General features: G+C 42.5%; 1 long non-coding RNA gene across 3 annotated transcripts in view; it reads left to right on the top strand.

The window, feature by feature from the left end:
* The window catches only part of LOC135229562 (uncharacterized), a 97,125-nt gene extending 87,271 nt beyond the window's left edge, over window positions 1–9,854 (top strand). For 2 of the 3 annotated variants that reach the window (XR_010320253.1, XR_010320251.1), the window contains exon 4: window positions 5,585–9,536. This is a non-coding gene — a long non-coding RNA (uncharacterized LOC135229562). Of the gene's footprint in view, window positions 1–5,584; window positions 9,537–9,556 lie in introns of those variants that run through there. The other variant, XR_010320252.1, reaches the window with a different exon arrangement.
* Window positions 9,855–13,974: the final 4,120 nt, after the last annotated feature.

Below are 13,974 nucleotides of genomic sequence, written 5' to 3'. Positions count from 1 at the left end.
TCACCATCTGTGCTTGTAAGGAATATTCTGGCTGTACTTCTTCCAAGACAGATTTGTTTGTTCTTCTGGCAGTCTATGGTATATTCAATATTGTTCACCAACACCATAATTCAAAGGCAGCACTTCTTCTTCGGTTTCCCTTATTCATTGTCCAGCTTTCACATGCATATGAGGCGTTTGAAAATGTCATGGCTTGTGTCATACACACCTTAGCCTTCAGAGTGACATCTCTGCTTCTCACCACCTTGAAGAGTTCTTTTGCAGCAGATTTGCAATACATCATTTGATTCCTTGATTGCTGCTTCCATGAGCATGGACTGGGGAACCAAATAAAATGAGATCCTTGATAACTTCAATTTTTTCTCTGTTTATCATGGTGTTGCTTATTGGTCCAGTTGTGAAGATTTTTGTTTTCTTTATGTTGAGGTGCAACCCATACTGAAGGTTGTAGTCTTTGATATTCACCGCTAAGTGCTTCAGGTCCTCTTCACTTTCACCAAGTTTGTGTTATCTGCATATCGTAGGTTGTTAATGAATCTTCCTCTAAACCTAATGCCACGTTCTTCTTCATAGAGTGCAGCTTTTTGGATTATTTGCTCAGCATACAGATTGAATAAATGTGATGAAAGGATAGAACCCTGACACAAACTATTCCTGATTTTAAACTACATAGTACCCCTTGTTCTCTCTGAAAAACTGCCTCTTGGTCTATGTACAGGTTTCACATGAGCAAATTTAAGTGTTCTAGAATTTCCGTTCTTTGAAGTGTTATCCATAATTTGTTATGATTCACACAGTATAATGCCATTTCATAGTCAATAAAACGCATGGAAACATCTTTCTGGTATTCTGGTATTCTCTGCTTTCAGCCCAGATCCATCAGACATCAGTAATGATATTCCTCATTCCATATCCTCTTCTGAATCTGACTTGAATTTCTGTTGCAACTTCTTTTTAATGATCTTCAGCAAAATTTTACTGAGTTTTGATATTAATGATATTGTTTGATAGTTTCTGAATTTTGTTGAATCACTTTCTTTCGAATGTGCACAAACATGGATCTCTTCCAATCGGATGGCTAGATTATTCGGCCAGTGCTGCATCTGTTTGTTGAAACATCTCAATTGGTACCTGTCAGTTCTTGGAGTCTTGTTTTTTGCCAATGCCTTCAGTGAAGTGTGGACTTCTTCCTTCAATACCATCAGTTCTTGATGACATGCTACCTCCTGAAATGGATGAACATCGACCCATGCTTTTGTGTGTGTGTGTGTGTGTGTGTCTGTGTCTGTGTGTCTGTGCAGTGACCCTGTGTATTCTTTCCATCTTATTTTGATGCTTCCTGTGTTGTTCAATATTTTGCCTGTATAATCCTTCACTATTGCATCTCGAGACTTGGATTTTTTCTTCAGTTCCTTTAGCTTGAGAGATGCCAAGCATGTTCTTCCCTTTTGTTTTTCTAACGCCAAGTCTTTGCACATGTCATTATCATACTTTGTCTTCTCGAGCCGCCCTTTGAAATCTTCTCTTCAGCTCTTCTACTTCCTCATTTCTTTCATTTCCTTTAGCTACTTTACGTTCAAGAGCAAGTTTCAGAGTATCTCTGACATTCATATTGGTCTTTTCTTTCAGTATAAGGGCTGTATTAGAGGGTACCATCATTTTTATAACTTGCAAGTATCCTCTGTCAGGGCAGTTATTGACTGTAGCTGCACACCACCTAGTTCTTCTGGTTTTAGGCTGATGGCGTCTCTGGTTTATGTGGCCATTAAGGGAAGACCTTTTATTCAAAGAATTATACTTAGAGCAAAATTTGTATATTTATGTATAATTTAAAGCTTCTCCTTTAAGATTGCCTTTCCCTGAACAGAAAGCTCTCACCATGTCATTATGGGAAATACTCTTTCAGTGTGAGGCAGAAAGAGATGTCCATATTTGAGAGTCCGATGGTACAAATCTCAGTAGCCAAGACACAACCACATCAACTGTGTGTGTGGGTGGGTTGTATATGTGAACATAAGGGTCTGTATTTTCCTGAGTATGAAGGTAGGATTGGCGAGTTAAGGAAGAAAGAGATGGAAGCATCTTGGGAGTGGAGTGCAAACTCCGTGACAGAAGTTGCAGCAGGGGATCTCTCAAGAGGGTTTTAGAGGCCAGTTAGAAACCTAGGAAGCAAAAGGAAATAGGGCCAGTGGAGGGCAGCACTACAGTAGTGGTGGGGGGTAGCAAAAATAATGGTAGTGGAGAGGGCAACAAAACTGCCCTGAAAGGAGTGGCAAATTAAAGATCCTAGACAAAATTCAGGTTAAGAAAAGTAGGAATGTAAAAAAATTCTATAGCTCTCTTTGCTGTGAGAGTTTTTTTAGGCCCTTCGGGAGATGTGGGGAGAAGACATAGGAGGAGAAGGGGAGTTCCTGAATCTAGGGGAGGAGTCTGCAAGCCATCTTCTGCCCTCAATGATGTGGGCTCTGGGCTCCTTCAACTTCTCACTCCCAGAACCTCCTGAAATATTTTCTTAATTCTTCACATAGTACATTAATATCATGTCATTAGAAAATATAATAAGTACGCTTCTCTCTAACCACCCTTTCCCCCATCCTATACTCTCTGCCCTAGTTGGCCACTGGCTTCCTTCCTTTCCACCAGGTACAGATCCTAAACAACAGAGTGCCTGGAAAGCTCTCGAACTCCCAATGAATTCTGTAGCTTGATCCCTCACTTATTCCTACATTTCTTATTGATATAAGAATTTGGTTAATTGCCCACCAAATGACAGGAAATGCTTTCTCAGGACGCTCCTTCTTATGACCTTATCCATTCCCAATTCCTTCATCTTGTCCTATCATGGCTCTCTTTTCTGGTGGAAACCAGACCCTTTGTTCCATAACACACATCAGTCTGGGACAATTTTTCCTCTCACCCTTATCTAGAGTCTTAGAGAAAGGCCTCTTCCTTCTGTATCACTGTTTCCTCCTCTCTGGGTGAAGAAGTTCAATCATAATGATGTTCTGAAGGATCTTTATCCCTTTTCCCAGTTCTTCACGATGCATGACCGTTTGGTGACTTGGGGACCCCGGTTTAGTCCGGAATTTCCGTGATAGAGTAGTTTCAGATGCTCTCCCACAGGACCTCAGATCGACACCCTCTCCAAAAGAGTAGGTGAGATCAGCGTGAACTTCCATAACCCTGTGTGACATCATTCCTGACATTGCTTAGTTCCATGGGCCCGCTTTAAACAGAAACACAGCAAAAACAAAAATATGAAACAGTTCAAGTAGGAGCTTGAATACTGCCAGTCCCAGACTGGGAAAAGGGGGCTTAGATATAAAAAAGGAATTGCAACTTTTCTCTGCACTCCATGTCGTTACTATCCCTTGGTGGGGAGAGAGAGAGTACAGGGAATCGTTACAGTGTGATCAGGAGTTGATTTGCCCAAAACTTCTCATTTGACTCTCTTGGAATCATGTCTCTCCAGCCCTGGTCATACAATGTCCACTCTGAACACCTCTCAGGTCTCCTTAGCCTCTGAGGCTTCACACAGGCTCTTCCCCGTGACTAGAAGATTTTCTCTCCCATCCCATCTTATGGCCTACTCTCTGGTGAAGCATGGTGGTTAAGAGAACTGACCCCATTGGAACAGATTGGGCTTATGAGCTCACCATAAAATGCTAAGACTCAGGAATTTGTGGTCAGCCAGAATGGGAGGTTTAGGAGTTGACTTGGGGAAAGTCCATGACCTCTGCATCTTCCAGGCTCTGCTTTCACTCTGGAGCCCATATAGAAAAGGAGCTGGTAAATGGAAGCAGCATTTGAGGAAGCAATTAAGAACGTTGGGGTGGTGATGACTTCTCAGAGGAAAATAACAGTTTCAACAGGGAAATGCTAGGGTCTACTCTTGTATGACTCCAAACTATAAATAGGGACGAGTGGTTGGAAAACAGTAGAACAAAAGATGATCTGCATCTGGTCACAAATGTACCAAATGCCTCAGTGGCTTCAGCCTGTCTCCTCAGACTTCTCTCTGGAGAAGACATGGGGCTTCCTGGACCCGGGCCTTTTTTCACCCCTTAACTATCCAATCATATTCCCAACTTGGTTGAGGCATCAGTTCCTGGTTGTGCTCTTCCCTAAATATCCTCCTGGTAGATTTGTTCACTTCTTGCTCCCTACTCCATTGTACCTGCAAAACCCTTTACCACAGTATAAAACACAATTGCATTTACCTGTTGTGGTTGATGTAAGAAATGTCTACACATTTATCCTCTCTCTGTGCCCATGCCTTCTATGAGACTCTGGAGCGCCTTTCATTAGCAGTAGGAGTCTTTCTCCATCCCTTAGTTGGGGCTGACATTATTGTTTTGGACATTGGGATGGTAGAAAACCTGATAAAATGAGAGAGTTGGAAGACTTTACATTGAGACTTCCCTTTTGTTGCTCTTAAACCCTGAGAACTCATGGGAACATCCTCAGGCTAGCCTGCTAGATGATGGAAGACCAATGGAGGGAGGATCTAGTGGTTTCACTGACTTGATGTTATGAACTGGCTCCCAGCTACCTGGAAGCAAATTGTAGACACATGAGGAAGCCGTGTTGTGAGCCACTGACGCTGACCCAGATCAGAAGAGCTCCAAACTGACAACTTGAAAGATTGTGAGCTGGTAAATTGTTGCTCTTTTAAGACACGACAATTTGGGGTCATTTGTTACAGAGCAATACATGACTGATACAACTGTTAACTTGGCTGTTTCTCTCACCAGGCATTGAGGGAAATTCTCTGAGTCATTTCATCATCAAGAGCAACTGCCATAGGGTCTCACATGTAGCTATTGTATAGTAAATCTTTGGTGGCTCCATGGATGAATGAATAATATGAACCGTAACTGTGAATCTGCACAAATTCATGTGTGCAAGAAAACATGATATTTCTTTCAATCAACTGAATTCCAACTCAGAGCTCTTGGCTTACAAAATTGGGGTGAAATTTTAACCTTACTTATTTTTAGGGCTTTGTTTTTTTTTCCGTGTTGGTTTATTTTTAGGGTGCCCCTCACCCAGATATGCAGTAATTCCTGGAGTCTAATGAAGGACCAAGGTTTGGAGAAGAGCTTTAACACACTCATTGCCCCAGTCTATGTGGGTGATCTCTCTAGAAGCATTGCCTCTGCAGCTTCCTTTCCCAGCTGGAGCATGAGAACGTTGGCAGGGCTGGGAACGCCATAAGGGAGTCTGTCTACTTACGTGCCTGCATCACCCTTTGAGGTGCTGCCACTTACCCCAGGGCTTTATCAAGAAGCAGACCTCACCCCTTCCTAATGTCTAGGACTCTGCTGTCTGACTCCCACTCTTCCCCTGGGTTCCAGTTCACTCACTGTGATTAATCCAGTGAGCTGAGGCTTTTACCATAGACTCTTCAGAGTCTCCAGGCTTCAGGGATTCAACTCTGTGAGTCCAACTACCTCTCTGAAATGAGGTAGGGAAGGAAAGAAAATGCAGAAAGATTTTATGTTGAATTTAATGTTTCAATAAAATTTCTTGCCCTGCGTTTTCAAAGGGTCCTGCCTAACGGTTCCCTCTGTTCTCTTACAAGATGCAGGACGATGAGGAGGGAATGTTTGTTGTGTCATAATCTGTGGAAGGATGCAAAGTGCACATGGGGTTCGTTACTCCTGATGCTCACACTATTGCAGCCCACCTACTGGGAAATTACCGTAAGTGTTGCTGAGTCCCTCACACATCCACACTGAACAGCTTTCGGATTCTCATAAGCAGGAGTTATTTGTGTCCTAAGATGAGCCACTCCTTGGAAGCCCTACCCTGTCCTATAGGGTCGCTGTGAGTCGGAATCAACTGCATGGCAAGAGTGTTTTTTTTGGAGAGGGGTTGATATTAGCTGCAGAATAATGTTTAAAAAAATGCTGACAGAGTAGCAGGTGAAACCAACACAATGAAACTGAAATGAAATCTCTTTTTCACACTTATCGACCCCACAGTGCCTTCGAAGTGTGTACTTTTCACTGGGTTTAGAGGAAAGAGAGAACTCTTCACGAGAGAGACACAGCTTGGGACACCTCCAAAATCACACGCCTCCTCCCTGATGTTAGGTAACATTCCATGCTGTTTGGCTGGTTTATCATCTGACTGCTCCACACAAATAGAAGGCCCGTGCAGGCAGGAGCTTCTCTGCTGTGTTGCAAGAGTATCCTGGTTCCTAGCACCTAAGAAGCACTCAAAACTGATTTGAGTGAATGAATGAGTGGGTGGGTTTTTATAAAAACCATGGTACTGCTCTCTTTATGTAGTTACAATAGTGAAAACAGGGATAAGGGAATGGAGACTAGTACTTGTATAACTTAAAGTTATATAAAATGAGAACAGAACTTCTATAATGAAGAGAGAGACAAAAATAAAGTGTACTAACTGAATGTACCCCCTTCACTTTGGTTGGAAAGAGACATGGTAAAGTTGGGTTGTTTTTCCCCTACTGATTTATAAGTTCTATATATTGAATTGAAAAGTTAGTCTTTTAGGAGTCAGAAATATTTCTATTGAGAGATAATTCACCCGCCATAACATTGCCCTTTGAAATGTGCACAATTCTGTGGTTGTTAGTATATGGACAGAGTTGTGCAACAATCACCACTGTCTAGCTTCACGATATTTTCAGTGCCCTGTAAATAAATGCCCTACATATTAGTAGTCATCCTCATTATTCCTTTCGTCCAAGACGTAGCAACCACTAATCTACTTTCTGTCTGTGTTGGTTTGTCTGTTCTGGACATCTCATATAAATGGAGTCACGCACCATGCGGTCATTTCTGTTTGGCTTCTTTCACTTAGCATAACGTTCTCAAAGTTTGTCCATATTGTTGCATGTATTTTAATGACTAATATTCCAGTCTACGAATATACCACAGCTTGTCTATCAGTTCATGACATTTGGATTCTCTCCATATTTTGGGTATTTATGAATAATGCTGCTATGAAAATTCTTTTGTAAGTTGTTATGTGAACATGCTTCAGCTCTCCTGGGTACATACCTAGGAGTGGAATTGCTATGCATGGTAACTCTATGTTTAACTTTCTGAGCAAGTACTTAACTGTTTTCCAAACTGATTGGATCGTGTCACATGTCCACCAGCAATGTATGAGGGTTCCAGTTTCTCCACATCCTCACCACATATGTTGTCCATCCTATTGATTTGAGCCATCTTAGTGGTTTTGAAATAATAGTGCGTTTTGGTTTTGATTCGCATTTCCCTAATGACTAATGAGGTTGAGCTTCTTTTCATGTGATTATTGACCATTTCTATATCTTCTTTGGAGAAATGTCTAGTCAAATCCTTAGCCTGCAATTTTTTTTTTCAGCTTTTTGCCTGTATTTTTGCTTTCTTCATATAGTTTTTGCTATGCCAAAGATCTGTATCTATATCTTACCAGTTTTAGCCTTCACAGCTTTGGGATTTTTAGAAAATCTTTCTCTTTTACCAATAAAAAGCAAAACAAAATCTCTCATAGTTTCTTCTGAAATTTTTATGGTGGCATATTTTACTTTTAAGTATGTGATCCTTTTGGAATTTTTTTTCCTGCAAGCTATGAGAAAAAGGATGAAAATATTTTTACAGGTGATCTAAATGATTACCAAATTGCTGCAAACATTCCTTTTTGCCTTTTTGCATAAGCCATATCTTAACTGCATTTTCCCATATTCCATATAGAAAAGCATTTTTACAGAAGGAGGCCCGCCATTCCCAGCCATTTCATTTTAAGATTTTGCTTTGCTGCAATAGAAATCCCTTCTATTCCTTTTCTACACACCTGTTGTCATAGCCAATAAAAATTTTGTGTGAGTAGGACTCCTGTGAATTTATAAGATGAGGTTGAATTTTATAACTGGTTCCATGTGGTGCAGCCCAGCAGAAGGACAGACAGAAGCAGTAGCTCCAGAGGGAACAGAAGCTATAAGCACATGAGCCTCTAGAGATTTGCTCTTGAATTTCAGAGAAAGCTCTAGACTTTTCTATATAAACATATTATATATGGCCATCACCTTAGAACAGACAGAGAATAATGCTTTGAATGTGAAGCATTCAGGACAGAACTGGAGAAAAATGTAGAACAATCTTCTAACTCACAAAAAAAACACCAGACTTACTGACTTGACAGGGATTGGAGAAACCCTGAGTGTATGGACCCCAGATATCCTTTGAGGTCAATAATGAAGTCGCTCATGAGGTTCACCCTTCAGCCAAAGATTAGACAGGCCCATAAAACGAAATGAGGCTCCAGCAGCATACTAGCCCAGGAACAAGGACTAGAAGGTAGAAGAGGACAGGAAAGCTGGTAATAGGGAACCTAAGTTGAAGAAGAGAGAGTGTCGACATGTCATGGGGTTGGTAACCGTTGTTATAAAACAATATATGTACTAGCTGTTTAGTAAGAAGCTAGTTTGTTCTGTAAACCTTCATCTAAAGAAAAATTTAAAAAGTTAGGCTTTCAGAATGAGAGTGTTCATTCCTTAGAAGTATGTGCTTTGTTGAACATATCTACCCATTTCTATTGGGTATGTATCTAGAAGTAGAATTGCTGGGTCGTAGGATACATGTGTGTTCACAGCTTTAGTAGATATGGCCAAAGCATTTTTAAAGTGGTTGTACCAAATTACACTTTCACTAGCAGTAAATTAGAGATCCCTTTGCTCCATGCTCTACCTAGTAGTTGGTATTTTCCATCTTTTTCATTTTAGCCATTCTGGTGTGTGGGGGATAGTATCACATTGTGACATTTTGTTAAGAGTTTCTCTGATAACTAATGAATGTATGTTGGCCATACAGAAATCTTTTCAAGTATTTCCTCATCTATTGGACTTTTTTTTTGTTTTTGCTTTATAAACGGTTCTTTATATATTCTAGAACCAAGTCCATAGTAGGACATAGGTATTGCAAATAACTTCTGCTACCATACGAATTCACCCTTGTGGCTTGTCAAGAGCTTTCAGATTCAGAAACCTGCCTTTTATAAGAACAGGCAAATGTATAGTAACGAAAGTTTATTAGGGGTTAACGGGGCAGGAGGGAGGAAATAAAGCAGTGTTATTGCATACAGAGCACGGAGTTTCAGTTTATGGTGGTGGAAAAATCCCATTGATAAGGGTAAGTTTGCACAGCTGATTAATGTAATTGCTGTCAATAGCTTGTACACCTGTACAACTTGTTCACTTGGCAAAGGTTGTGTGCAATATTTACAGCAGCAACAAAAATGAGCAGCTTCTGAGGCAACATTATAGTCTGCAATTGATGAGATGTATTCTTTTATTATACTTTTCTCAGTTTTCTGGTTTGTTAACATGTGACTGTTAAAATCAAAGATAATAAAGCGTTTGCATGATGAAAGTGGTAACAATGTCTATTCCACCCATTGTGTCCCTCTGAAGCTTAAATGAGGAACTACATGCCACTAGCAGTCGCCCAGCCTTACTTGGCACTCAGGAAATATTTCATTTCTCCCACTCCTCTGGCTCACGGTCTTCTCCCCTTGTTTATTTGCTCTTTTCTCTTTCCAGCTGGCTGCATGTGACCACCAGGCTTCCTGACTCCATCATTCTGCTTTCCATACCAATGTTATTGTAACCTTGGGATCTTGGGCAGTGGTGAAAGTTACACACTGTCCCTGCCATTAGGAAGGGGACAAGCCAGTGCGGGTGGGAGGGGCAGTGGGGAAATTCGGCCTAGAGAAAGGACAGGCCACCTTCCAGGAACCACACTGGCCTTCAGAGAGCTTTGTTGGCTGTGGTTCACCTGGCCAGCTTGTAGGCGTCAGGGTGCCCTAGGGCTCGGTGCTTAGTTCTCTCTATTGACACCCTCTGTCTAGAATGACTCAGTGAGTCCACTGCTGTCTATCTGTAGCTAAAGATGCCAGCTTTGTAGCTCTAGTCAAATTCCTCCTGGGTGCAGACTCGTATATTCAAATGTCAGCCTAACTCTCTGTATCGACCTCTTTTGTAAAATGGGCATTATAATGGCACATTCCTCATAGGACTATCATGCAGAGCAAAACTCTTAAGGAGAAGCTTTTACAAGAGCCCCTGACACCAGTGCATGTGCTCAGTAAGTGTTAGCTGTTAGTATTATTACCTGACATCTCCACGTGGACGTCTGACAGCTATGCCATGTTATCAAGGCCATGAAGCAAGTCTTGGTCCCAAACCCATTCCACCCGTATCAATTTCTCAAGGCTACAGTGATGGGAGTCTGTGTGTTTTTCCACATAATGGACATGGTTAAAAAGGTTGACCAGGTCCTTCATAATAAGTTGCTCCAAAGTTCATATGGGTGACCATTGATACAAGTTACAGTCAACTAATATAGAAAAAAAAACAGAACCACTCTCAGCAGCTCATGCTTGGACTCTCAGTCCAGAATGTCTGGTGAGGGCACTATTATGGACTGAATTGTATAACCCCAAAAGGTATGTTGAAATCCTAACCACTGTACCTGTAAATGTGACCTAATTTAGAAATAGGGGATTTTTAAAATTATGTTAATAAGGCCATACCAGTGTAGGGTGGGTCCTAGACCTAGTCCCTTCTGAGTTATAAAAACAGCAGAATAGACACAGACAGGAGCAGATGCATCTACAAGGCCAGGAACACAAAGGGTGGCTGGAAGCTGCTAGAAGCTGAAGTAGACATGAGCCGTGCCCTGAATTCAGACTTCGAGCCTCTCCTGAACTGTAAGAAAATAAATTTCTGTTCTTTAAAGCCACTCAGTTGTGTTATTTTTTTCTTATGGCGGCACTAGGTAACTAACACACATATCTGTGCTTATAAATCCAGCCTAGGGTAAAATAGTGCTCTCCCCTCCTTGTCTAGCCCACCTGGATCCTGCTGTTTCCCTATCAGTGTCCTCTGCTTTCACTAAGCTACAAAAGAGCCGGCTTGATGCTGAGGCATAGAAATTCACTTTATTTTTTACTTTGTATTTATGATTAACTAGTATTAATTCTAATGTTTTCTATGGCTTTTAAAAATTTCCTGTGAAGACATTCGTATAATCTATGAATAATAACAGTTATACTTTTTCTTGTCATTTCGTTCTAGCTTCGACCTCCATTGTTAAATATTTCATAGAAATAATAAGAGAAAGCATCCTTGTTTTATTGCTAATTAATTTTAAAGAGAATGTCCCACATTTCGCCATGAACTATCATGCTAGTTGTAGTTTTCCAAGTTTGGGAACTCCTTTTTTTGTTCCTAGTTTGCTCAGAGTTCTTATGTCTCAGTGTGATTGGATTTTATCACTACTTTTCGCCATCTCTTTATGTGAGCCTTGTCTTTTCTTCCTTAACCTACACATGTGGTGGATTAAGTTATTAAATGTTTAATGTTCACTCGATTGCATGCTGACAATAAACCCCCTTGATCGTGGCGTATTACATGGTTTACACTTGTCTGGAGTTCTTTGCCAGCATTTTATGTAGGGTTTTGCATCTCAATTACTTATACCTTTCTTTTCTAATTCGGTATCAATATTAAAGTAGTCTTAGGGATCAAGTTGGAGAGCATCTCATATTTTTCTCTTCTTTGGTGACTATGTACAAGATTAAGATGATCTGTTTTTTGCATGTTTGCTGGAACTTGCCTGAAAGTGGTCTCCCAAACCTGAAACCATTTGGCCATCGAGTTGATTCCTTCTTCTTAGGGAGATCTTGAACTACTGACCCATTTTGTATAGTGATTAAAGGCCATTTCTGGTGCCAATTTACTTAGAAAAATTTTCACTGCATGTTGTAGACTGCTAGGATGTCATCATTAAATATTACGCGGTTATCACTGTTTTCAGCCTCATCCAGGCCAATTAATCAATCCCAGATTTTCCATTTTCCGGAAGTCACGCTGCGTATCTACTCCTGGTACCAGTTCCCTTATCTAAGACTTATTTGCAAAGAAACATACAACCAAGCCTCCTTTGAGTCTATGATGTGAGAATACAGTCAGTCCCACATAATGTGACACCTTTGTAATTGTTCTTTTTAAGTGTTTCACATTTACTTTTTTTTTTTCATTTCCCACCTATCTAGCAGTTTTAAAGTTGTGCATTTCAGGTTGAGGTCATTAGCTGGATTGACTCTGCGGGGCGGTGCGGTGCCCAGTTGCATCTGGGCATCAAGAAAAGGCGCCTCTAGAACTAGGAGGCCTGAGGCGGAGGGTGGGTGGTTGGGGGGTGGGGGCGGGGCAGGGCTGCACAGAGAGGGGCGCCCTGGGGGATGCGCGATGCCCAGGGCTGCCCCACCGCAAGCTCGCGGGCAGCAGGATGAAGCTGGCTTCAGGAGCCTTTTGCGACAGTCCCAGCCCACCCAGCCCTGCCCTGAACTCAGACCCACCAGGCTCACAGGTCGCACCAGAATAGGGGAAGCCTGAGGTCACAGAGAGCGAGACCCAGTGCACGCACCTGAGCCTGATCACAGCGCTTATGCTGGGATAGGAGGGCAGAGGAGGCATATGGGGACTTGGGTCCAGAGGATGACCCAGGAAAGGTGGGAGAGTTGAGGTCACCCTCTAACTCTGGGTCCGCACGTGGAGGCCCGAGGTTGCACTTCTGGGAGGAGAAGGCAAAGCCCCAGAGGCCACACTGTAGGTACACACACTGCACCCCCTTTCTCCCTCAGAAGGGCTCCCCAGGGAGGTCACCCCTAGTTTGGGGTGCAGCAGAGCCGACCCCGGTCAGGACTAGGGACTTTATTTCCTGCACTTTCACCACTGGCTTATAGTAGACTCCTTTCTCCATAGACTAAAGAAGAAATCATCAAAATAAGCTCAAAACTCCAGATTTGAGTTAAGGATCATAAATACAACTTCAGCGATAAATGCCTGTTTGGAGCCCAAGTTGCATTAAAAAAAAAAAAAAAATCCTGAACAAGACCCCAGAGGGAGTGATAGGAACCTCCCTCTTTTGCCACAGTCCCTCTGTGGCCCCAAGCTTTCTTATCTCCCACCTCCTAAGACTGTATCAACTGCTTTGAGAGTTTTAGAATAAAGATCCCCAGGAATATGGCTGCTCTCATTCAGTAAGGATTTCCCCAGTGCTGGACTAGACTAAATTCTGAGAATTCTCCAGAGGCTTCCGGGGCCTTCATACTGGATGGTCAACACACCAAGCTGCAGAGCTAATTCCTTTTTCCTGCAATTGGGCATGACCCCAGGGACATGACCCTGAGGGTGCTGACACTTCCTCAACCAATGACCCTCCCCCTGGGTTTCCCTCTGTCTGGGTCTCAGGATCAGTCAGGCCAACTTGTCCCCTCCAGAGAGTTTCTGTTGAAGGACACCTAAGCGGCACTATGGGTTTGTGCCCCCCACCCTGCAAACCTGCCTCCTCTGAGTGGGGTGAGGTGCTACTGAAACATTGAAACTAGCAGAAGCCACAGCCCATGGTGCTGGGAGAAAGCTGGGAGGGAGAGAGAAGTGGAGAGGCTATAAAGGCCCAGTTGTAAAGGTGAACTGGGGCCGGCCGGGATGCCCTGAAGCCAAAAAGCTGAATGGTCTCACACCTGCAGCTCCTGAGCCCATCTCTTCTTTCAATGGAGAAAGTCTTTCCCTGCTCTTACTCTGCTGGGCCGGAAGGGCCTTTGACTTTTAACATGAAGCAGCCTCCAGAGCCTCTTGGGGCAAGTGATGTCAAGGAGGCTCTGCCCAGTGCCCCCCCCACCCCTCCCACTTGTCAGAGCACCAGGAATTTCAGTCTTCCAGGTCCTGGGCTGATCTAGTGACTTATAACAGGATTCCACTGGAACTCGAAACTTTGGAAGATGGGAAATACTAAAAAAAAAAAAAAATTTTTCTTTTCTCTTCACACAGCTGAACACCTGGTTCCTGGTCTTACTATACAAGTTTCATAGAGGATGCGAAGAGGAGTTTGGGTTTGACACCTGACATCTTAGCAGTGGTTCCTGTTTGTTTGGGAGGGAAGTGGTAAAAAGAAG

The sequence above is a fragment of the Loxodonta africana genome, unplaced genomic scaffold (assembly GCF_030014295.1).
Source record: "Loxodonta africana isolate mLoxAfr1 unplaced genomic scaffold, mLoxAfr1.hap2 scaffold_394, whole genome shotgun sequence".
NCBI classification, from domain to species: Eukaryota; Metazoa; Chordata; class Mammalia; order Proboscidea; family Elephantidae; genus Loxodonta; species Loxodonta africana.
The sequence above is the reverse complement of the archived record's forward strand: the minus strand, read 5'-3'. Positions and strand labels throughout refer to the sequence as shown.